This window comes from Hyperolius riggenbachi, chromosome 12, assembly GCF_040937935.1.
Source record: "Hyperolius riggenbachi isolate aHypRig1 chromosome 12, aHypRig1.pri, whole genome shotgun sequence".
Lineage (NCBI taxonomy): Eukaryota > Metazoa > Chordata > Amphibia > Anura > Hyperoliidae > Hyperolius > Hyperolius riggenbachi.
In genome coordinates this window covers 90866590-90893344 of record NC_090657.1, presented here as the reverse complement: position 1 = coordinate 90893344, position 26755 = coordinate 90866590, and the positions used below count along the sequence as shown (strand labels likewise).

The following is a 26755-nucleotide window of genomic DNA, read 5'->3' as shown; positions in this document are numbered from 1 at the left end:
TAACCTTGACCACTCCTCACCCCTGTGACTAACCTTTACCCCCCCCCCCCCCCCAGAGCTAACCATAACTCCTCTCCCTGGCTATCCTTGACGACTCCTCATCCCATGACTAATCTCAACTAGAGATGTCGCGAACCTCCGATTTTCAGTTCGCAAACTTTCGCGAACCGCAATAGGCTTCAATGGGGAGGCGAACTTAAAATATTTAGAAACATTTCTGCTGACTAGAAAAATGATACAAAAGATGTTTCAAGGGGTCTATTACCTGGTGTAAGACATGGTTGAGTGAAATACACATCAAAAGTCCCAGAAAAAAACCTGCATTTGACACAAAGCAGTGTTTTAAGGTCAGAAATCTCATTGAATATTCAATTGCAGGCCTACACTACTTTTACAACTTCAGGAAGTGTACTCCCTCCTCCCCCCCTCCTTAACCCCCCCCCCCCTACAGCTGACCATAACTCTCTCCCCATGGCTAACCTTGACCACTCCACACCCCCATGACTAACCTTAACCCCCCCCCCTCCTTACAGCTAATCATAACACTTCCCCTCCCCCCCCCAATGGTTAACTTAGACAAGTCCTTACCCCCATGACTAACCTTAACCGCCCCCCTTACAGCTAACCATAACCTGGGGGGGGGGTTATGTTTAGCTGTAAGGGGGGCGGTTTAGGTTAAGGTAGCCCCCTTCATGGCTAACCTTGACCAGTCCTCACCCCCATGACTAACATTAAACCCCAACCAATCGGGTAGAAAAATATGGGGAAAGAGCGGTAATCTTCGGGTGCCCTGATTTCCCCTTAATGCCGATATTTGAATACTTTTCTATGGCCGCGCCCAAACTTCTGCCGATGATGGGTACCCAAATTTCCCAGATCGGCTTGTGTAATGAAAATATCTTTTAATGAAATTCTTTTTAACTGCAAATTTGTTTAATGAGAAGTCACCGACAATCCCCCTTTCTTTTTCTCTTTCGAACATAATGAAATTACAGTATGATATTGCAAATCAAGTAAAAATCCTATTTCAGTACTATGCATATTGCAAATACAGCAAACCTAGCATTAAAGTGGTAATAATTAGCATGTAAAAAAAATCTATCTGTAGTGCCAATTTTTTACAATAAAACACTGTACTATTTGTTGTATCAACATTTTTCAAATTACAATCATGTAGTGCAAAGTATTTTAATTGCAGTAGTCTTCACACTACAAATATGTCCTTAAAGTGCAAGTGGTTGACTAGTAAACACAAATAACATAAATCTACCACTTTGGTAGCATTAATTAGATGCACAAGAGTGATATTTATTGAGAAAAAATAGAACAGTGTGACTGTACAAATAAGTTAAGTATGAAATACAAAATTGCATTATGTTTGTAATAAATACAATATAAACCTATTATTTGTATGAACAGCTTTAACAGGCTTCTTGCTCTGGTGAGTGAAGATTTGAGGAAGGATACAAGCTTCCATACAAGTGTGACCCCTACAAAGCATCTTCTAATGTTGCGGTGTGTATATAACATATATCTTGTACTGTTCACAAACTACTTTGTACAGTGTACATTTTAAATAGTGTCACTTTTGGAAGTTGTACCCCAGAGGGTGCTATTGTTAGATGGTCTTGGACCTGCATTGGGGACATGTGTGTTACATTTGGCTGTCATGGGGAAGTGGAACAGTATCCAAGTGGCAACATATGAAGCGCTAGTGAAGTCCGTTGTCAAAGAAAGAATGGTAGGCCTGGCAAGGTTATTCCATCTCCAAATGTTTTGTATCACTGCTATCCTTTCACTGTTTTGCCATGGACTTCACTAGAGCTTTAGCTGTTGTCACGTGGATACTGTTTGACAGCCACATGTAACACACCTGTTCCCAATGCAGACCATACACCTTGTAAATAACATAATCGTCTGGGGTACAGGTATCAGAAGTGGCATAAAAAGTACATGATTATCTTTGAAGTGTATAATGCTACCAACATTTTAGGTCGGTTTGCACTTTATTTTTGCATTGCGGTGCAATGTGTTCTGCGTTGCGATAAGATGGGTCAGCAACATCACAACAATCATATGACCCCATTCAGTGACAGGGCAGGTAGGTAGTCACTGGGACTCTTGTTGGTACGCAGGGCCGGATTTCTGGCAAGGCCACATAGGCCATGGCCTAGGGCACAAGAAATTTTGGGGGCGGCTCAGTGAAGGGCAGTAAAGCTGTTCTGTGCAGCCATCCCCATCTACAAGGACAGCTTTAACCCTTCGTACTCTGTGTCCTGTACTTGTGTCGTCCCTGCAAGACCTGTAAGCTCTATCCCTGCAGGTACATATCAGCCTAATTCTCCTGGTGACACAGTGGGTCCATCATTAACAAAATGGCAAACATAACATAACGTTCTTAAGGAAAACACAACTTATATTCTATACGCATATTACTAAAATACTTATTGTCTGTGACATCCAATGATGGAAAGTAAGTAAAATGCTCATTGGGGCACACAGAGATAACAACCATACAGACAGTATAGTTGGCCTTGGGCGGTAAAAAGTACAAATCCGGCCCTGTTGGTCCGTGCATGCGTTTGTTGTAATGCTCATTTTATTTTCATCTGCTCAGATACTTCCGGTGCACCACAACAGACGCAATAAGTGTAACAGTCCCCATGCGGCCCTTTGCAGTAAAATGGGGTAACACAATGCAGGAACCACCTGCTAGTGTAAAAGGACCCTTACACATGTTGAATAATACAAGACCACAGATTTATGACCGCAAATTATCGTTCCAGGAATAAAGTTTTATAATTCAGAGGCACAGTTATACAAAAAAGAAAGCTACTGGTTGGTTCCTCATGGTTCAAACACTGACTTAAAGCGGACCTGAACTCAGAACATCCTCTCTGCTCTAAAAGATACGCAACAGCATAATAACCTTTAAACAAAAAACATGTCTTTGTTACAGCTGATACCAATCTTAAAATTAATTTGCACTGTTTCTACTTCCTGATTCATGGAAGCAGACATATTAACAGCCTGTGCTTTCAAATGAGCTTATCTGCCATAGCAGTCATGTGACACGGGAGAGATCAAATTACAATTTGTGATTAGACACATGAGGGGGAATTAAACAGGTTAAAGTCTCTAAATACATACGGGGGGCATTTCTCTGTTTTCCTTCTGTCATGTGAAAAAGTTTAGGTCCACTTTACATTTAAAAGTACTTCAGTAAATATAGTTTCATGTTTGATCATATTAGCCAGGTGTAGTATTGCTATTCTATCTCCTATTTAATAGATTATTTAATATTTATATAACACGATAACATAAGTGTATACTGGTTTTGGATATGGAGAGAAAAAGTCTAATATTCCAAAGACAGGGAGTCCCCCAGGGCCGGATTTGTACTCTCTACCGCTCAAGGCCACTGTCACCAGCTGCCCCCCTTCAGTATAGGTAGCGAGATGATCCTTCCCTCCAGTATAGGTAGCCAGATGACCCTCCCCCCCCCCCACCTCTAGTATAGGTAGCCTGATGACCCCCCAGTATAGGTAGCCAGATGACCCCTCCCCCTTTCCCTCCAGTATAGGTGGCCAGATGACTCCCTTAATTCCTCCCCCCCCCCCCTTTCAGTATAGGTAGCCAGCTTGCCATCACACCGCAGCAGCCATCAGTGTCCCTTACTTCTCCACTTGTCTCCAATGCAGAAGCTTCCTCTTCCTTTCCATCTCCAAAGCTGCCCAAGTCCATAGCCACAAACCACAATGCAATCGTGCACAGGTGGCTGCGGCACAGGCGAGTACCACTGTCAGGCGTTCGTCTGATCTCCCTGCATTGCAGCTTTTGTAAGCTTGCAAATGCTGCACCAGTTTAGCCTGCTGCTTTGGTGCCCTTGCTCCTATGGTCTATGGTGCCCTAGGTCATGGCCTAGGTGGCCTTGGCCTAAATCCAGCCCTGGAGTCCCCGACTTACGATCGCCCACTGATACGAACCACCGACCCGCCGCAACGTCGTTGACTCCCTGCCTTGTCCCCCTGTGTGGTCCCATTTCCCCCCCCCCCCCCCGCATGTCTCCTCCTCTCCCCAGTGTAAAGTGAATCCACAATTACTTCCAACTGAAGCTTCCCACCTGCAGAGACGCCTTAACCTACGGACCACCCAGGCAGTGGCTTGGAGTGGCTTTGATGGGGGGAAGGCGGAAGAAATTACTGTTAGTCCAAGGGGGGGGAAAAATCCTGTCCTGAAAGACCGTTGTAAGGGACTGGAGAGAAATAGCCTTCTGCTCTCTTCACAAATAGCCTTCTGCTAAGTCACTGATAAAGAATCATTCAGAGTTCTGATTTATAGACACTCCCTAAGAAGGTGTCTGGTTTATAGCTGTTCTCTGCCCCTCCACCCTGAGTGACTGACAACTAAGGGTATGTAGAGAAAAAGTTTTCTGCTCTCACAAGTGTTTTAATGGATGCATCTGATAAGGATTCATAGAAAGATGTGAGGCAGTCCCTCAGTGTACAGCGCCCTACCCCCAAATGCTGCGAGTCTGCAGTGAGACAAACAGTAAACTTTGCAGACAGCCCTGTGCTCTGCTAGAATGTCAGACATGTCTAGGTGTCAGGACGATTGCCATGATGAGCAGTATGATCTTCATCTTCTGATCCCCTTCCCTCTCTGGGTCACCCAGGCTGCACTTGAATTCACAAGGACAGTGTTTGAAATGTGAAATGGGCACAGTGGGGGATGCAGGTCTTTCACTATGAGTAAATAGGAGGGCAAGCATCTAAAGCTCAAAGAATGCTAGAGGGCATGTAAGTCAAGACAAGACAAATAACATTTATATTGCGCTTTTCTCCTGGCAGACTCAAAGCGCCAGAGCTGCAGCCACTAGGGCGCGCTCTTTAATCAGTAGCAGTTTAGGGAGACTTGCCTAAGGTCTCCTACTGAATAGGTGCTGGCTTACTGAACAGGCAGAGCCGAGATTCGAACCCTGGTCTCCTGCGTCAGAGGCAGAGCCCTTAACCTCCTGGGTGATAATCCCGAGCTGAGCTCGGGGTATATCGCGCAGGAGGATTTCTCAGACCCCCTGCGCAGCCTGGCCAATCAGTGCCAGGCAGCGCTGAGGGGTGGTATATATGTTGAAAACGGCGCTGCTAGTGTCTGACAATACAGTTCAACTCCCTTCTGAGAGGTGACTTTAGATGGGAAAGATAAAGTTCTGTTGTTGTGTGTCTGCGCCTCTAAATGGGTATAGCCAACCCCTTCTTCAAACAGGTTTCAGATAGTAGTCAGCGCTCCACTTCAAAATATCACAAGTCAAGATGTCCCCTATGGGACCGTACTCACCCGTCCAGATTGACCACTGTGAGACTGGTCAAAGTACGCTCTGATGTAATTCTTAACGATCTGCTGCCCGATTTCCAGTGTGCTGTGTTCCAGATAGAGGATCTTGTCTCACCTCTGGTCCTTAGCAGGCTGTGGTTCCTCAGTGTGCCTCATGAATAAAAAGAGTCCATAGCGTAACTCCGTAAAAAGTGACAGATTTATTGGATAAAAAAACTACTCACAAGCATGCAAGATAGTCTGGCGTCTAGAGTGTTTTAACGGGCTCTCCCCCGTGCCTCCCGGGTAGGCCTGAAGATTGCACCGTCCTCCGCCGCCTAGTTCCCCGTTACTCGTGTCCTAGTACGTTTCCTGGTCGTCCTCCGGCTCCACCCTACGCGTTTCGTCACCGCGCGTGACTCATCAGGGGCGTGGCTAGCCATTGGACACCAGGGTTACTTGTAGTGATGCATATTACGTAGGCCACGTCGCATACACCCCACGTGCGCTATAGCATATCCGCCCTGCCATGGGTGGATTAGTGTGAGTGTCATAATGCGAGCGGTGAGATCCCGCCTCGCCGATGTCACTACACTGCGTGCGGCAGATGCGTTCCACCCTGGCTCCTAAGTTGTGGATTGAGAGCCCGTTTTCCATAAAAACTTCATAGAACATTTACATTCATGTAAAATATATATAAAACATATACAACATATACACATTTATAAAACAGGTGGCATACATAGGATCTATTGGTGACAGTTCAGACAAATATTTTACAGAATAACTGTGAATTCATATGCCAATTAACCCAAGCACTGTGCCATCTTGTGGTTATAATATATATTGCACATTCAATTCTAAAACTAGTTTCCTAAATTAAAAAAGAAGATCATCCCTGGAGGGTTTTTTTATTGGATAAAACAATGGGCCAGTATATTCCGTTAGAGGAGAGGGACCTTCATAAATAAAGACCTAGATGAGCCATAACACTTCCCCTAGCTGTTTGCTAAAAAGCAGTTGAGATCTAATTCGATGTTATGTCCATTTGGTTTGAGGGTTCCCATATTGTATATCCATTTCGTTTCACGTTTCAAAATATCCCTTGTTTTGTTGCATCCCCTCCATGAATAGTTTGCCTTTTCAAGCCCGCAGAATTTTAGGGACCTGGGATCAGAGCTGTGGTGGGTTCTGTAGTGGTCAGAAACACTATGGCCTGTAAATTCCCTTCTTATATTCCCTATATGTTCTCCAATTCTTGTTCTGAGTTGTCTAGTTGTTCTTCCAATGTATTGTATGTTGCAGGGACACCACACCATGTACACAACTCCTTTTGAGTTGCAAGTAATATTCTGTTTTATTTTATATGCAATACCTCTTGATGTTGAGACCACTTCCTTGTTTTTTATTGGAGTTGCTTCCCTACAGCCCACACAGTCCCTACATGGGAAGAAACCATCTTTCTGCCAGAAGGGAGTTACCACCCTTGGTGGATTTACACAGCTTGGGGCCACATAGCTTTTCAGATTTTTTGCTCTTCTGTAGATGAATCGTGGGTCCTTTGGCAAGATTCTTTTGAGTGTTATATCTTCTTTTAATATAGGCCAATGCTTTTTGAATATATGTTCTACCTGCCTATACTGGATGGAATAATCAGTAATAAATGGTACACTTTCCTCTGGCTTGGATTCCCTTGCAATCTTTGGTTCTTGTCCCAATAGGTCCCTTCTCTCTATTCTTCCTATTTCCATAATCTCCCTCTGTATATCTATATCTTCATAACCTTTCTCAATAAATCTATCAGCTAGTGTCTGCGCTTGGGTTATATAGTCGTTCAGATTGCTGCAGTTCCTCCGCAGTCTCATGAACTGGCCTCTAGGTATGGCTTTCTTCCACTTGGGGTGATGGCAACTTTGGGTCGAGAGGTACCCATTTCTATCTGTTGGTTTGAAGTAGGTGGTCATAACTAGTGAGGTCCCCCTCTTTTCAATAGTAAGATCCAGATAGTGTATCGCTACTTCACTGGACTCCATTGTGAGTTCAATGTTCATAGTGTTCTTGTTCAGGTTCTCAAAGAAGTCCGGTAGGTCTTCCCTCCTTCCTCCCCATAACACAAATAGGTCATCTATGAATCTTTGCCAGGCTTTGATTCTAGTGTCCCTCCCCTCACCCAGCACTGATTCTTCCCATCTTCCCATAAATAAATTGGCCAGAGAGGGGGCAAAGCCCGCCCCCATTGCACAGCCCTTCACCTGCAAGTAATAGTCCCCTTGGTGCCAGAAGTAGTTTTTTGTTAGTGCAAAGTCCAATAATTTCATTATGAAGTCCCTCTGCTGAGCCTTTATGTCCTGATCTTTGGCCAAATAATAATGTACTGCCTCCATCCCTTGCTGGTGTGGTATGTTCGAGTACAATGCTGTGACGTCTGCTGTCACAAGGATGTCGTCTTCTCCTACTTCTAAGGTCTCCAATATCTGTAACATATGTTTTGTATCTTTGACTGTCTGTGGAAGGTTTTTTACTAGTGGCTGTAGAAAATAATCTAAATATTGTCCCAGTCTATGTGTTAGGGATCCTATCCCACTTAGGATGGGTCGTCCCGGCGGTTGCTCTGCATTTTTGTGTACTTTGGGTACCTGATAGATCACAGGAGTTCTTGGTGCTGATGGCATTAAAAATTCAAATTCTTTATCCTCTAAAATGCCCTCCTCCAGGCCCTCTCGTAGTAGCTTTCTTAATTCATTAGTATAAGTGATCAATGGGTTCCCTCTTAACTTTACATAGGTACTTGTGTCATTGACAATCCGGTCTAGTTCAGCGTTATACTGTTCTTGTCTCATCACGACCACTCCCCCCCCCCCCCCCTTTGTCTGCTGGTCGTATTACAAGTTGTTTATCTTTCAATAAACCCTGAGTTAGTTTAGTTACCCCCCTACTCTTTTTCATTTCTATTTTCTCCAGATCATTCTCCACCATTCTTTTAAACACCTCCACTGAATTCACATTATTGGATTGTGGATTGAATAAGGACCGGTTTTTCATCCCTGTATGTTTGAATTCACTTACTGGGTTAATTCTAGTCGAGGGGCCTTCCTTATTGAGAAAATATTTCTTAATGTTTAGTGTCCTTGTATATTTTTGCAAATCTATATAAGTACCAAACTTGTTAAGAGGTTGGTTGGGTGCATGTTTTAGACCCTGATCCAAGAGTTTTAGCTCCTCCCTACTTAGGGTAACACCTGAGATGTTAAATATCCCTTTTCCTACTTCTCTCTTCTTCGTTTGTATGCGCTTCCCTCCTCGTATACCCCTTCTGGTCTTCGTTTGTATCCTTCGGGTGTCGGTTGTTGCATTGGTTCGTATTCTGGTCGTTGGAATCTGTTCCATGGAGGTCTCTGTGGTCCCTGGTTGTACCCTAAAAAAGGTTGGAATTCCTGTTCCTGTCTAAGTGGATCATACCGATTCTGCAGTGGTATTTGAAAGTTCCTATTCTCATAATTGTTTCTTTGTTGTGGCATATATCTACTTCCATTCACTGGTCCATTGAACTCCCTAGGATGCTGTCTGTTCCCTTTTGATCTATTTTCTCCCTGAGCTTCCCGCTGTTCTTGATAATTTCTCCCACTCTGATGCATTGGTTTCTTTGGGACTGCTCCCCCGTTATGAACTGGGATAGGGTTTCTGGGTCTTCTTGGAGTTATTATTCCACTTGGAGCGGGTGGCCGCTCCTTTGGGTTAGGGACTGCAGGTGTAGGCCCCTTGTTTTTAACCTGCCATCTATAGGCTCTTTTGAGTTTAAATGCATTCCAGTCTAATTGGAACTTTCGTTTCTTCTTTATAATAATCTCTCTTTCTTGTTTTATTAATACCTCACAGGTTCGTTCTGACATGGTTTTATACAGGGCCTCTTCCTTATGTATATCCAGATCAGTTTTAATTTGGGTTACTTCCCTTCCCAGTCGTTCAAGGCGTGCCGATTTTCTCTTTATCAATAGCTCCATTAGTCCTATGCCACAACCGTCAAAATATTCCCCCCATTCCTTATCATTCTCCTCTCCTTCCTCACCATCATCCGGGATTATGTCCCATCGCAATTTTTGTGGGATGATACCCTTATTTATGTATTTGGTCAGTGTGGTGACATCCCACCATGTGGCTTGCTCTTTTAAAAGTGTATGTTCTAAATTTCTAAATTTGTCTTCAATGTCTTTCTTAATGTCATCATGACTTTCATCTTCGACATTAAAAATGACCTCTAAATCAACATTATGCTTAGATCGATAATCAAATACATCCAATTTGCCTGCTGCCATTTCTTTGCTATAAAGTACAGATATATATGTTGAAAACGGCGCTGCTAGTGTCTGACAATACAGTTCAACTCCCTTCTGAGAGGTGACTTTAGATGGGAAAGATAAAGTTCTGTTGTTGTGTGTCTGCGCCTCTAAATGGGTATAGCCAACCCCTTCTTCAAACAGGTTTCAGATAGTAGTCAGCGCTCCACTTCAAAATATCACAAGTCAAGATGTCCCCTATGGGACCGCACTCACCCGTCCAGATTGACCACTGTGAGACTGGTCAAGGTACGCTCTGATGTAATTCTTAACGATCTGCTGCCCGATTTCCAGTGTGCTGTGTTCCAGATAGAGGATCTTGTATCACCTCTGGTCCTTAGCAGGCTGTGGTTCCTCAGTGTGCCTCATGAATAAAAAGAGCGCTGAGGGGTGGATCGGGACTCCCTCTGACGTCACGACGTCCATGACGTCATCCCGCCCCGTCACCATGGCGACCGGGGAAGCCCAGCAGGAAATCCCGTTCTGAACAGGATTTCCTGCTTACTCTGATCGCCGAAGGCGATCGGAGTGGGTGGGGGGATGCCGCTGCGCAGCGGCTATCATGTAGCCCAGGGCTCGCTACATGATTTAAAAAAATAAAAAAATTTAAAAAAGTGCTGCGCCCCCTCCTGGGCGATGCAATTGTATCGCCCAGAGGGTTAACCATTATACCATCCAGCCATGTAAGTAATGTGTGCAATTACATCCATCACTACTTATAATTGAGGCTGCCATAATAATGTATTTTAGTTAATGCTGTCTTCTTGCCCTCTCTCTGATGCTATGTACCCACCTCACGATTTTTTCAAACAATTTTACCGACGTCTATCGATGTGGTGTTTTTTTTTTTGTTGTTGTTTTTTTGCGACTAGTGGTCATTTACGTGACGTGGGTACGGGTGCACGATCACGTAAACATCGCTTAGCGTTGCGTGGTGATAAATAACAGTCACTGTTGGTCGGATCTTTATGATCCCTGACAACCCGTAAGTACAGTGGTCACTTGACTTCTTGTTCACGCCCGTCCTGTAATGTCACGTGACGTCATGCATACCCGCTGGCAGGAAGATGATTCTCTGGATGCTTGTCATAAGGGACACCTCGCTGGATCCATCTGCCTGGGTCGTTGCGGTCACTGTGGTGAGTATGTAGCTCAACTTTCTCTGCTCGTTCTCACCCTCTCCTCATGCTTACTCTCCCACTGTCTCTCTGACCAGCCCTGCTACTTGGAGAACAATGTGCACAACTAGGTACTCTGAGCACACTACAGGGGAGCCAGTAGCATTTGGAACTATTATGTATTTATGTAGCACTGAATTCAGCACTTTACAGAGTACATAGTCATGTCACTGACTGTGGTCACTGGAGCTCACAATTTAATCCCTACCATACGCCTAGTGTTATGTCCCAGGGCCATTTCTAGGTTAAAATGCACCCAGGTCGAGAGTGTAAAAATTGCGCCCCCCCCCCCCCCCCGCCTTGGAGCCAGATATAGGTGCCCACAGTATAGGTAGCCGGGCATAGGTGCCCCAGTATAGGTAGCGGGCTATAGGTCCCCCCAGTATAGGTAGCCAGGCTAAGGTGCCCCAGTATAATTGCCCCCAGTAGGTGCCTCCAGTATAGGTAGCCAGTATAGTTGCCCCCAGTATAGGTTAGATAGGCAGGTGCCCCCAGTATCGGTTAGCTAGGTCAGTGCCCCCAGTATAGGTTAGCTAGGTCAGTGCCCCCAGTATAGGTTAGCTAGGTCAGTGCCCCCAGTATAGGTTAGCTAGGTCAGTGCCCCCAGTATAGGTTAGATAGGTAGGTTTTCCCAGTATAGGTTAGATAGGTAGGTGCCACCAGTAAAGGTTAGATGGGTAGCTTCCTCCAGTATAGGTTAAATAGGTGCCCACAGTATAGATTAGATAGGTAGCTTCCCCAGTACAGGTTAGATAGGTAGGTTCCCCCATTATAGGTTATATAGGTAGGTTCCTCAAGTATAGGTTAGATAGGTAGGTGCCCCAGTATAGGTTAGATAGGTAGGTGCCCCAGTATAGGTTAGATAGGTAGCTTCCCCCATTATAGGTTAGATAGGTAGGCTCACCCAGTATAGGTTATATAGGTAGCTTCCCCCAGTATAGGTTATATAGGTAGCTTCCCTCAGTATAGGTTAGATAGGTTCCACCAATATAGGTTATACAGGCAGCTTCCCCCAGTATAGGTTAGATAGGTAGGTGCCCGCAATATAGGTTCGATAGTAGGTGCCCCCTCATAATGGAAGGGGGAGCCGCAGCTGCGGGGAGGGCAGCCCGACCTCTTCCTCTCCCTGGGCCACCCTCCGTGCTCCCCCCTCCGACTGGAGAGCTAGCGCAGGGAAGCACTGTAAACTGTCAGCAACTCACCTCCCTGTTTCCAATCGCCGCTCACTTGCTCACCGGTATACACGCTTTACTTCCTGCTAAACAGGAAGTATAGTGTGTATCAGCGGCTATGCAAAGGAGAAGACCAGCGGCAAGTGAGCGGCAATTGGAACCAGGGAGGTGAGTTACTATTTACAGCGCTTCCCTGCGCTAACTCCGCAGTCGGAGGGGGGAGGGCGGCCCGGAGAGAGGAAGGGAGAGGTCGGGCTGCCCTCCACGCGGCTGCGGCTCCCCGCTCCATTACAGCGCCCCCCCCCCCTTAGTGTTCAGGGCAGCCACATGGCCCTAGAAACGGGCCTGTAATTTTGGTTGTTGTTGTTGTTGTTGTTGTTATTATTACTAGCTGATGACCTGGTGTTGCCCGGGATTGTACTTGGCTGGAGTTGGCTCTGTCCACTTTTTCTAACCCTAACGCACAAACACTCAATGACCAAGTTTGTGAGCTTTGTGGTCTTTGGCATCAATAATTTGTATATTCCCATAGAAATTAAACAAATTAGATTGGCTGTTTGTGGATCCGACCCTCTCCAGCATTTGAACCCCAGTCACCCAATGATGATGAACCGTAGAAGGTTTGAAGCATCTGCTATTAACCTCCCTAGCGTTCTGGACGAGCTGAGCTCGTCCAGAGACACTGGAGGGTGCCGCTCAGGCCCTGCTGGGCCGATTTTGAATATATATATTTTTTTTAAACACGCAGCAAGCACTTTGCTTGCTGCGTGTCGGAGACGATCGCCGCCGATGAGCCGCTATCCGTCGCATAACGAGCACCCCCCCCCCAGACCCCGTGCGCTGCCTGGCCAATCAGTGCCAGGCAGCGCTGAGGGGTGGATTGGGTCTCCCTGTGACGTCACAACGTGCGTTGCCATGGTGACGGGGGAAGCCCTCCAGGAAATCCCGTTCAGAACGGGATTTCCGGACGGGCCATTGCGGCGAGGGGAGGGAGGGACGCCGCACAGAGGGGGCAATCATGTAGCTGGCGCTAGGCTAGCTGCATGAAAAATAAAAAAAAAGTGCAAAAAACGCTCCCGCGGCCACAGGGCCGCGGGAATCAGAACGCCAGGGAGGTTAACAGAGTAAGAATGGCAGCAATTTAAATATTCCCATTGAAAATAAACAAGTGAATTTTGATTAGCTATTATAGGCTTCACCCACTTCCTTGAATATTAATCTCATTCACCCAGTGACCATCTGGGCAAAGTTTGAGAACCCTGCCATTAACAGTGCAAGAATGGCTACAGTTTATATTTTCCCAGTTAAATTTGGTTTTGGCTCCGCCCGCTTTTTGTAACCTTGGTACACAGTCACTGAATGACCAAATCTGTGAGCTTTGGGGTCCTTGGCATCAATAATTTGTATTTTCCCAGTGAAATTTAACAAATCTGATTGGCTATTTGTAGTTCCACCCCCTTTTCTGAATTTGAACCCCAGTGATCCAAAGACCAACTGCACCAGGTTTGTGGCTTGTGCCATTAACAGTGTAAGAATGGCAGCAATTTAAATATTCTCCTTGAAAAGCAACAGGCAAATTTTGATTGGCTTTTTTAGGCTCCACCCACTTTTCTTAATATTAATCCCAGTCACCCAGTAACCAACTGTGCAAAGTTTGAGAACTCTGCAATTAATAGTGAATAAGGGCTGCAGTTTACATTTTCCCAGGAGCGTTTGTTTTTGACTCCACCCACTTTTTGTAACTTTGACACACAGTCACTCAATAACCAGGTTTGTGAGCTTTAAAGGGGAACTTCAGCTTAAACAAACATACTGTCATTAAGTTACATTAGTTATGTTAATTAGAATAGATAGGTAATATAATCTCTTACCCACCCCGTTTTAAAAGAACAGGCAAATGTTTGTGATTCATGGGGGCTGCCATCTTTGTCATGGGGGCAGCCATCTTTTTGGTTGAAAGGAGGTGACAGGGAGCAGGAGACACAGTTCCAACTGTCCTGTGTCCTGATCACCCCTCCCAGCTGCACACACTAGGCTTCTAAATGTCAAATTCAAAATGTAAAAAAAAAAATTGCACCAAAACAGCAGAACGAGAACAACAACATCAGAAATCCCATCATGCTTTGCACAGCATCAGGGGAAAAATGCCCGGGCAGTTTTTTTCTGTGTAGCTAAAAATGAGGCTTGTATAAGAGAAAAAAAGTTCTGATGCTGTGAAACAGTTAAAGAAACACCAGGCCTTTCCAGTGCTGCTGAGTCAATTTTTAGTCTGGAGGTTCACTTTAAGGTTCATGGCATCAAAATTGTGTGAATGGAAGCAGTTTATCCGGCAAATAAATCTGATTGGTTGTTTGTGGCTCCGTCTTTTTAGTGAATTTGAACCCCAGTCACCCAATGATCGATTGTAGCAGATTTGAGGCCTCTGCCATTAGTATTGTAAGAATGGCAGCAGTTTCAATACTCCCCTTGAAAATCAATAGGTAAATTTTGATTGGATGTTGTGGCCTCCACCCACTTTTCTGAATATTAAGCCCAGTGACCAACTGTGTCAAGTTTGAGAACCCTGCCATTAACAGTGTAAGAATGGCTGCAGTTTATATTTTCCCATGTAAAAAGTTAGTTGTTTTTGGCTCTGCCCACTATTTCTAACCTTGACATACAGTCACTCAATGACCAAGTTTATGAGCTTTGGGGTCCTTGGCATCAATAAATTGCATTTTCCCAGTGAAATTAAACAAATCTGATTGGCTGTCTGTGGCCCGCCCCCTTTTCAGAATGTAAACCCCAGTCTCCCAGTGACTGACTGTATCAGGCTTGAGGCCTCTGCCATTAAGAAAGTAAGAATGGCAGCAATGTAAATATTGTCTTTGAAAGTCAATAGGTGAATTTTGATTGGCTGTTGTAGGCTCCGCCCACTTTCTTGAATATTAATCCCAGTCACCCAGTGGCCAACTGTGTCAAGTTTGAGAACCTGAAATCAATCTATTAAATCTGATTGTCTGTTTGTGGCTCCACCCCCTATAGTGAATTTGGACCTCAGTCACTCAATGACTGACTGTATCAGGTTTGAAGCCTCTGCCATTAAGAGTGTAAGAATGGCAGCAATGTAAATATTCCCCTTGAAAATCAATAGGTGAATTTTGATTGGCTGTGGTAGGCTCCACCCACATTTCTGAATAATAATCCCAGTCACCCAGTGACCAGTGGTGTCAAGTTTGAAAACTTTGCCATTAACGGCGTAAGAATGGCTGCAGTTTATATTTTCCCATGTCTAAAAAAATTAGTTTTGGCTCCGCCCACTTTTTCTAACCTTGACATACAGTCACTTTATTACCAAGTTTATGAGCTTTGGGGTCCTTGGTATAAATAATTTGTATATTCCCATTGAAATTAAACAAATATGGCTGTTTGTGGCATCGCCCCCTTTCTGAATTTGAACCCCAGTCACCCCGTGACCAACTGTACCAGGTTTGAGGCATCTGCTATTAACAGTGTAAGAATGGCAGCAATTTAAATATTCCCATTGAAAATCAACAGGTGAATCTTGATTAGCTGCTGTAGGCTCCACCTATTGTCCTGAATATTAATTCCAGTCACCCAGTGACCAACTGTGCAAAGTTTGACAACCCTGCCATTAACAGTGTAAGAATGGCTGCAGTTTATATTTTTCCAGTGAAATTTGTTTTTGGCTCCGCCCACTTTTTGTAACCTTGATACACAGTCACTCAATGACCAAGTTTGTGAGCTTTCGGATTCCCGGCATAAAAAATGTGTGAATGGAAGCAGTTTATCCACCACGAAAATCTGATTGGCTGTTTGTGGCTCCGCTCCCTTTAGTGAATTTCAACCCCGATTACCCAATGATCGACTGTAGCAAGTTTGAAGCATCTGCCATTAACAGTGTAAGAATGGCAGCAGTTTAAATATTCCCCTTGAGAATCAATAGGTGAATTTTGATTGGCTGTTGTAGGCTCCACCCACTTTTTTGAGTATTAATCTTGTTCACCCAGTGACCAAGTGTGGCAAGTTTGAGAACCCTGCGAATAACAGTGTAAGAATGGCTGCAGTTTACATTTTCCCATTAAAAATGAATGGCTGAAATTTGATTGGCTGTTTCATGCTCCGCAGTAATCAAAGCAAAAGGTGGCTACATTGTAGAACCTAGATTATGACATATTTTCAGTTGTTTCACACTTTTTGGTTATGTACTATACTTCCACATGTGTTCATTCATAGTTTGGATGCCTTCAGTGTGAATCTACAATGTTCATAGTCATGAAAATAAAGAAAACTCTTTGAGAAGGTGTGTCCAAACTTTTGGTCTATACTGTATATATGCGATCCTGGCTTTTAATCGCCAGTTTTTACAAACAACACATGGCCTAACCAGGAAGCTAGGTCTGTGTGTTTATATGTGTATCTGCACGCGCACACACACACACGCATACGCAGGCACACACACCCCTAGGCGCACACACCCCTACGCACACACACCCCTACACCTAGCGGCAAAGAGGGATCTAGGCGATCACAGTGACTCAATTGGTATGTTTTTTTAGTGTACAAATCAGACAGTACAGATTATCTTTAATTACTGCAGGTGTGCGGCGGGGACATAACAGGTTATTTACCCATAATTATGCGTCCTCCCTGCGCTCCAAGCCTCGCCAACCCGCACTTCCCACTTTCAGCTTGGAGGAAGTGCGGGTTGGTAAGCCTTGCAACGCGTCCAATAGGACGCGTGCAGGCTATTTACAGTGCAGGGAGGATGCGGATTTATGGGTAAGTAACCCCTTATGTCCCCGCCGCACACCTGCAGTAATTAATGCTCATTTAAATTATGAATTTGAGTGCTTAGGCACTTGAATTTACTCATGAGAGCATCCCTACTGGTGAGCAGTTTGAAAATTGTTGTGGGGTGGGAGTTGCTAGGCACACACACCATATTGTTTTGGATATTACTCTTTACTAAGCTGTAATTCTGTACAAAAGCACTATAATCCCCCTGCTGAAATATTTATGTAATATCTGAATATTATGTGAATATTTCATAACTATTAACTTATAATAAAGAATTTGCTAGATTCCTGCAAATTTTATTGGAAAAATTGCAACATTCTACTCCCCATCCTATATTTATTTGCATATATCTATATATTAAGCTAAGTGCTAACTGCAAGAATGAATTGCAGAAAATTGACATGGAATTAAGTTTCCACTTAAGATCCTTAGCGATGGGAAGTGGGCAACAGCAATAGACCGCAAGAAGAAAACTGACAATAAGATCATCAAATGAAGAAATCTACATTAATGTGCCTAAATTCACCTAAATTTACATACATTTGGATTGATTTGCTTAAAGGAAAGGTTCAGGGTAACGTGGAAAAAAATAAAAATCCATATCCACTTACCCGGGGCTTCCTCCAGCCCGTGGCAGGCAGGAGGTGCCCTCGCCGCCGCTCCAGAGGCTTCCGGTCGTCTTCGGTGGCCGACCCGACCTGGCCAGGTCGGCTGCCAGGTCGGGCTCTTCTGCGCTCCACGGACGGGCTCTTCTGCGACCCACGCGGGCGCGCTGACGTCATCGGACGTCCTCCAGGCTGTACTGCGCAGGCGCAGTAGTTCTGCGCCTGCGCAGTACAGCCCGGAGGACATCCGATGACGTCAGCGCGCCCGCGTGGGACGCAGAAGAGCCCGTCCGTGGAGCGCAGAAGAGCCCGACCTGGCAGCCGGCCTGGTCAGGTCGGGTCGGCCACCGAAGACGACCGGAAGCCTCTGGAGCGGCGGCGAGGGCACCTCCTGCCTGCCACGGGCTGGAGGAAGCCCCGGGTAAGTGGATATGGATTTTTATTTTTTTCCACGTTACCCTGAACCTTCCCTTTAAGGCTGCTTTCACAGTGAGACGTTACAGATGCACGTTAGAGCAGCCTGTAACACAGCCTGTAACATAGCCCACCGCACAGTAATTAAAAATCAATGGGCTGTTCAGTCCCCACGTTGCGTTACATTGTAACGCTGCACGTTCTGGGGAAGTGCAGCATGCTGTGCATTATACTGGGCTTTAGCTGCGTTAGACTGCTTGCACATGCTCAGTGACTAGCCACATGGCTAATTAATATTCACTGCACTGTGGTGAGGTAACCTGGACTCAGTGTTGTCCGGATCATGAATGAATCGTTCTATTTAATCTGGATCTTTTTTGTGAGTCGAATCATCCAGATCATCACCATGAACGATTCGGTTCACAGTGGATGTCTGTCTGGAAGAAACAGGAACATACAGAATGTACAGTGCAGGGAAAGTCCTGTTCTCCTAGTCATTTCACCCCCAGTCTGCTTCCCTAGTAAAATGATTGAAAAGATACGGATCTTTGAACCGCATCATTTGAATGATCCGATTCGAATCATCCGAATCCTTGAAAATATCCGGACTTCCTATCACTATCCTGTAGCGGCTGTTCTATCAGTATAGATAGAACGAAAACAGCGCACCAAGAGCTGCATAATGCAGTTCAATCTGACGTCCAACTTCAACACCACCATGCTGTAGCGTTAGGGGCACGTTATGCGATCCGTCCCCTACAACGCAATGTCTTGGTGTGAAAGAGGCCTAAATCTGCAATATTTGCTAAAATTTACCTCAGTATACATACATTTGCCTAAAGAAATGTACCTAAATCTGTATAAACTTGCCTAAATCTACCTTAGTCTACCACCAAGTGTCTAAATCTACATACATTTGCATACATCTATATACATTTCTATAAATTTGCCTAAATCTGCACATATATCCCTAAATCTACATCAATTTGCCTAAATCTACCTTAGGCCCAGTGCACACCAAAACCGCTAGCAGATCCGCAATACGCTAGCGGTTTTGGGAGCTGATTTCAGAGCGATTCAAGGTATGTTTAGAGAGGTTTTCTAAACATACCTAGCAGTTTTGGGTGCGTTTTTGTGTAGCAGATTACACATATTGTTACAGTAAAAGCTGTTACTGAACAGCTACTGTAACAAAAATGCCTGGCAAACCGCTCTGAACTAGCGTTTTTCAGAGCAGTTTGCGTTTTTCCTATACTTTACATTGAGGACGAAACGCTTCCGAAAACCGCAAACGCGCAGCAGGAGGCGCGTTTGCGGCTTGGCAAAAACCGCAAACCGCCGGTGTGCACCATCCCATTGCAATACATTAGACAGGCGTTTTTATAGGCGGATGCGGCCGGCGGATCGCTCCAAAAACCGCTCGGTGTGCACTGGGCCTTAGTCTACATGCAAGTGCCTAAAACGACATATATTTGTCTAAATTTACATACATTTCCATACATTTGCCTAAATCTACATACATTTGCCCAAATCTACATACATTTGCCTAAATTTACATATATGTGCCTAATTTAACATACATCTGCTGTACATACATTTGCCTAAATCTACATAGATTTTCCTAAATATACAGTACATAAATTTGCCTGGAGTGGAAGGTTAAAGAAGTAATTTTTTAATATTGATTATTTTATATAACTGATAATATACTATCGGCAACTTTCACAGTTTCCATTCTTCATTCACGGTCAGCCTTATATGTTTTGGAGAATTCTCCTTTAACTTAAGTCCAGGCCTGGCTTTCAAGAATTCTTCTTTCCTTCAGGCTGGATAACCTGCAGACCCATTCAACCTGTTGTTATTTTGAGGGTGTTAAATTAGTTTTCAAGGTCATTCATTTAAATTTCACAATGTGTCAACATATGTATGTTGGTCAGGTGGCAGCCTGGCTGAGGGGCAGCTACAGCTACTTGCAGCAACCATGCCAGCTGGATCTCCACTGTGCATGTGGGGAACAGAAAATAGTTTTACAGTACTTGATTGATTTCTGCAATGTGGGTCAGAGGAGAGCAACAATTGCTGTAGCTGTATTGCTAAGCATCAGATGTATTACAGTTGGGTATGGTTGGAAATGCTAATTTCCAATTCCATCGAAAATCCGATTTCTGAAAATGACGATTACCGATACTACAGCATACTGATGGTAATCTGATTTTCAAATCTTGTGATTGGCCTTAAACCTAGGCCAATCCCCTAAAACGTAGGATAATCACAAGACTCAGAATTCGGAAATACTTGGTAGTATTGGACCAATCAGAGAATGTGGTGATTTACTGCAGAAATTTTAACTCTGTAGTATTGGAGTCTTGCGATTGGTCTAAAATTACCTGTATAGAAATGTAAGTTTACTTGTGGCTAGCCCAGGCATGGGCAAACCTGGCCCTCCAGCTGTTCAGGAACTACAAATCCCACAATGCATTTGCCTTTATGAGTCATGACTGTGGCTGTCAGACTCCTGCAATGCATTGTGGGACTTGTAGTTCTTCAACAGCTGGAGGGCCAAGTTTGCCCATGCCTGGGCTAGCCGCATCCATGTGCTATTTCAGTTTGCATTCCGTTTTAATCTGAGTTCAGGGTTTAGTGCATAGTTTGTATCTGTTCTGAATACAAGGTGTGTATTTAGCCTCTAGGGGGCTCTGCATGCCTCTATTGGTAGTCATGTCAGTTGCAGCCTGGATAGGAGAGCCAATTTCTCAGTTTCACCCCCCCCCCTCCCCCCCAAAAAAGTGTAAACCATTTTAAGGCCAGCTGCTCCCAGGTTCACACTGTTTTTTGCTAGCGGTTAGGGTCTCTTCCATGAGGATACCTCAATGAGGCGGAAGAGACTAGTACGGAACACTCTGCACGCAAATTGTTTTTGGAAGCCAACATCCTCCATTTTGTTGCATCTGTTTTGAATGCAACTGGTGTAACCTGCCTGTATTTAGGCTCTGCCCCTCCATGCAGTTAGTCAAACAATGCCACTTGGAAGTTTGTTTGCCTTTGAATAAATGGAAGCCTGTACCAATGCAAATATGGAAGACACAACTGTTTATTGCAATCTAAAAAAAAAAAATGCAGCTGCTGATCTTTTGGCTTCAGAACTGTATGTCCACAACTTCCTGCTTGCTTCAGGTCCCTGACTCACAGTGACTGACCTGCACTAACCCAGGACGCCTGCCTCCATGCACAGCATGTATATGAGATGCCTTGCTATTAAGTCTAAGGGTATGTTCAAAGTGACATTACAGTATGTAGCCTGCAGTAACAGGATCACAATGGAGGGGGAAATTATGTTTATCAGTGTGATGCAACACATACAGTACATACAAAGAATGCTTCACTGCAACTGTTAATGTGCATATGCCGATAGATTCATTGCACTACTATAACACGCCAATCTGAACATCCCATTACAATATAATTGCAACCTGTTAGCATTGTGACATGCACCACCACACGTCACTGATTGTAGTCTTAAGGTGGCCATACATGGTACAATTTTTCAATTAGATAATTTAGTTTGATTATTCCATTAGATCGAATATAACGATTTTTCCAGCATGTCCGATCATTTTTCCCGAAAAAACGGGATAATCGTTCGAATTTCTTGATCGAAAAAAAAAATATTTTCAACTTTCATTCAATTCGATCATTTAGATCGAATAAACGGGAAAATCGAACGTTTTTATTGTACCGTGTATGGCCACCATTAGAAAGACGTTCTGGGTGGTGGTAATTTGAGTACAAGGAGAAGCCGAAAGAGTGCTCTCCCTGCGCTAGGTAATATAGGGGAATAGAGCACATCTATTCCTCAATTGATTACCTCATTTTGTCTTGTGGACACTTAAATCGGGGTCTAGCTATTGCCAACACCTGTGATTTTACCAAAATTCCTCCTGCGCCGATATAGCCGTAATTACCCTTATGGTCTATGGCAGCGCCAAAATTAGGTGCTGCGCTGAAACGACCTGAATTGTTAGAAAGGGGCGAGTCTGAGATAAGCCTCAAGCCATCGAAAATGTCCAATAGGCAGTGGATCTTTATAGGCCAAACTGATCCTTCATGAGTGAGCTGGCCAATAGTGTGTTCTAGACCGTGACAGATATGCACACTGAGCTTATTTGAAGGGCATGTACTGTCCTATGGAGGGGGTCAAGGGAGGAGATGCGAGGCTCACCCTGCAGTGTCATTGGACAAAGCTAATCACTGAACAATTCCACTGTGACCAATTACTTGTGTTTTTAAGGGATAGGATGCCTAGACAGTGATCGCAACAAATAATGGTGTTTTTTTTCCGTTCAGAAGTCTGCATGCACCTTAAAGTACATTTTACATTAGAAGACTATAGAAGCTACCATCTTGCCCACCTAAAAAAAAAAAAAAAAAATCCCTGTTTTGGCTGTAATGCTGACCACTGCATCAAATATACTTGCACCAGGTGAGTGACTCATAAAGTACGTATTCGCATTAACCTTTTGCACACCGATTTATATAATTTGTGTATATGAATTGTCACGTATTGTTGAAAATTGGAAATATCAGGTTTTTTTTTTTTTTTTATTATTCTGCCTCTAAGGTCTTTCACTCTGACCAGACCCAACCATGAGCCTGTATCAAGCATAATGCTGCTAGCAGACAACTTGTACAGTAGTCTGCACATAGTCCCATGCTTAGTAAAGGTATGCTCTGGTCAGAGGGAATTGCCATGAAAAGACTGACTGACTGGCTAACTGTGGCCATACACAGGCTGATAGCCACCTCAGCTTGAAAAAGGGCAGAGGGACGATGTTACGGCATAAGAGTGATGGCACATGGGAGCCAAGTGATTAAACTGATTTGACAGTCAGACCTATGGCGGAGGGGTAAGTGGCTTCAGGGGTTGTTGTACACATGCTGGATTCTCAGCAGAGGCCGTCATTATCGGCCAAGTTTCATCTAGCGTGTGTACTGAAAGTTTGTGAGCTAATTGCTTTGAATGTACTCAAGAGTAAATCAAAATAGCTCATTTAAAGTAATGTTGTCATTTTTGTGACATCAGCATGCCTCCTATGACATTAGAATGCCTACTGCACATCACAATGCCTACTGAAACATGACAATGCTCCTGTTACATCCCGATGCAGTCATGATTTTTAATTGTACTCTTGAGGAAAAGTAATACTGTATGTCTTCTATTGTTTGAAATAGACCTTCATGCTGGGTACACGCATTGCGTTTTTTTAGTCGATTTTCCATCTGCTTGATTTCTGATTTGATTTTCCGATTCCATTCTGTTATATTTTTTCTTCTCTATTTCCATTCACTTCTATGAGAAATCAATTAGAAAAACGATTGTAAATAAGATCAGACATGTCGGAAATGATCTATCGAACTAGCTATCTAACACAAAATTGTATGGTGTGTACCTAGCATAATTCTGATGTCACAGAGGAGAATGCCACCTGAAAGTTGCTATGAAACCAAGTTAAAAATCACATTTAAATGACTGCATTGATGTGATAATAGGCATTGTAATATTTCAGTAGGCATTTTCATGTCACACATGACTATATTCAGCTCTACACTGGAGAAGAGGCTGGTTTATAGGTCTGTGTGTGTGCGCGGAAAATGGGCATGCTCTCTCCCACCTAGCGCAGGCTGGTATCATATTTGGTGGTGATAGTCCCTTTCTATTCACATAACTGTAAGATAGCATCTGTTCCTATGCAGAACTGATGAGGCAGGTGCATGGCTATACTCCCATCTCAGGAAGTATGGGATAAGCCTACAAGAAGTCAGGAGAGGTGGATAACTGTATACAGTACAGCCTAATAATTCTTAGTAGTGATGGTCATGTTTAACCACTAGAGTTGGGCCGAACGGTTCGCCTGCGAACGGTTCCATGCGAACTTCCGTGGTTCGCGTTCGCGTCCCGCAGGCGAACTTTTGCGGAAGTTCGGTTCGCCCCATAATGCACCATGAGGGTCAACTTTGACCCTCTACATCACAGTCAGCAGGCCCAGTGTAGCCAATTAGGCTACACTAGCCCCTGGAGCCACTCCCCCCCTACTAAAAGGCAGGCAGCGGCGACCATTACGGTCACTCGTGTGCCTGCATTAGTGAGAGTAAGGCGAGCTGCTGCACACTCTCTCTCATAGGGAAAGATTAGTTAGGCTTAGCTTGTCCCTGGCTGCATACCTGTTCTGTGAACCCACCACTGCATACCTGTACTGTGAACCCACCACTGCATACCTGTTCTGTGAACCCACCACTGCATACCTGTTCTGTGAACCCACCACTGCATACCTGTTCTGTGAACCCACCACTGCATACCTGTTCTGTGAACCCACCGCTGCATACCTGTACTGTGAACCCACCGCTGCATACCTGTTCTGTGAACCCACCGCTGCATACCTGTACTGTGAACCCACCACTGCATACCTGTACTGTGAACCCACCACTGCATACCTGTTCTGTGAACCCACCACTGCATACCTGTTCTGTGAACCCACCACTGCATACCTGTACTGTGAACCCACCACTGCATACCTGTTCTGTTCAGTGAACCCGCCACTGCATACCTGTTCTGTTCAGTGAACCCGCCACTGTATACCTGTTCTGTTCAGTGAACAGTTTGGTGTGTCAGTGTGAAGCAGTACCTTAATTACACTACCTGATTGATGTATACACATGCAAGATGTTTTAAAGCACTTTAGGCCTGTCATTTAGCATTCAATATGATTTCTGCCCTTAAAACGCTGCTTTGCGTCAAATCCAGATTTTTCCCGGGGACTTTTGGCGTGTATCCCAATCCGCCATGCCCCCCTCCAGGTGTTAGACCCCTTGAAACATCTTTTCCATCACTTTTGTGGCCAGCATAATTTTTTTTTTTCAAAGTTCGCATCCCCATTGAAGTCTATTGCGGTTCGCGAACCGAACCTTTCGCGAAAGTTCGCGAACCCGGTTCGCGAACCTAAAATCGGAGGTTCGGCCCAACTCTATTAACCACTTGAGGACCTAGGGCTTTACCCCCCTTAAAGAGAATCTGTATTGTTAAAATCGCACAAAAGTAAACATACCAGTGCGTTAGGGCAGGGTTTCTCAACATTTAATTGTTATGTACCCCTTTTAAAGCCCTGTACTCACCAAGTACCCCCTAGCAGAGTAAACATTATCACAAGTACCCCTTGACAAATATATATTTAATCGTAATACATTATAATTGTAAACAATTTCCAAGCATTACTATTAAATTAGCTAAAATACTAATTTGGCATTGTTTAAATAAGTTTTATCATTTTCTAAAACTCTAAATTTGTTATTCTTGCTTGGTTAAGTTTTTCAAGCCCGAGTACCCCCTGGAACCTTCATAAGTACCCCCTGGGGTACACGTACCACACGTTGAGAACCTTGGCGTTAGGGGACATCTCCTATTACCCTCTGTCACAATTTCACCGCTCCCCGCCGCATTAAAAGTAGTCAAAAACTGTTTTAAAAAGTTTGTTTATAAACAAACAAAATGGCCACCAAAACAGGAAGTAGGTTGATGTACAGCATGTCCACACATAGGAAATACATCCATACACAAGCAGGCTGTATACAGCCTTACTTCTGAATCTCAAGAGATCACTTGTGTGTGTTTACCTTCTGTCCCCAGCTTCTCTCATGCACTGAACATTACAGGCTTCCTGCAGACAGCTCTGCCTATGTCGTTAATTCCTAAGGGCCCTTTTCCACCAGCGCGTTTGCGCTGGCTGAATCGCAAAAACGCAAACCGCTAGCTATTTTACAATCGCTACGGTTTGCTTTTTAACATAGGAATCGCGGTAGGTCATTTCCACTACCGCGATTCGTTTTTTACTTGATCGCGATCGCGCCGCGGAGCGACTTTTGCCGCGATTTTGCTATGCAATGCATAGCATAGCAAAATCGCGGCCGCGAACGTCGGGGAATCGCCGCTAATTGCGATTCAGCAATCGCTAGCATTCAGCGTGAACGCTAGCGATTGCTAGTGGAAAAGGGCCCTTAGTATGTGACAGACCAGCTCCTTTCACAGCCTCCAGAGGAGGATTTTTATCCAGCTCTCTTCTATCACTGATAAGATAGCAGAGAAGCTGCTGGCTTATGTAAATAAAACACACACTGGAGTGTGCATAGAGGAACAGTTCAACACTGAAGAACTTGGCAGCCTTCCAGACACAGGCCTACAAGTCTGACAGGGGAAAGATACATTGATTTATTACAGAGATGGTTATAGTAGAAAGAGCTGCAGCAAGCCAGATCACATTAGAATAGGTTTAGGAACTTGTAGGATGGTAGAAAAAACGTTGTAATTTTTGTTACAGAGTCACTTTAAGGACCGGCCACTTTTTTTTCCATTTGGTGCTATTTGATTGCTCCTGCGATTTTTACTTTTTATTATATTGACATGAATTTTGGCAAAAAAATGATTTTTTTAACTTTCTGTGCTGACATCTTTCAAATAAAGTAAAATTTCTGTATACATGCAGCGCGAAAAATGTGGACAAACATGTTTTTGATTAAAAAAAAACCCATTCAGTGTATATTTATTAGTTTGTAAACGCTTAAACCCAAACCATGGTGCAAAAAGTGAATTTTCCCATTTTCAAGCATCTATGACTTTTCTGACCACCTGACATGTTTCATGAGGGGCTAGAATTCCAGGATAGTATAAATACCCCCCAAATGACCCCATTTTGGAAAGAAGACATCCCAAAGTATTCACTGAGAGGCATAGTGAGTTCATAGAAGCTATTAATTTTTGTCACAAGTAAGCGGAAAATGACACTTTGTGAAAAAAACCAATAAAAATCAATTTCCGCTAACTTGTGACAAAAAATAAAATCTTCTATGAACTCACCGTACTACTAACAGAATACCTTGGGGTGTCTTCTTTCTAA

General features: G+C 44.1%; 1 long non-coding RNA gene across 9 annotated transcripts in view; it reads left to right on the top strand.

The window, feature by feature from the left end:
* Nucleotides 1–26755, top strand: part of LOC137541048 (uncharacterized) — a 617426-nt gene that overhangs the window by 570587 nt on the left and 20084 nt on the right. For all 9 annotated transcript variants that reach the window (XR_011025074.1, XR_011025071.1, XR_011025075.1 and 6 more), the window contains 2 exons: nucleotides 1420–1515; nucleotides 22158–22293. This is a non-coding gene — a long non-coding RNA (uncharacterized lncRNA). The remainder of the gene's footprint in view (nucleotides 1–1419; nucleotides 1516–22157; nucleotides 22294–26755) is intronic.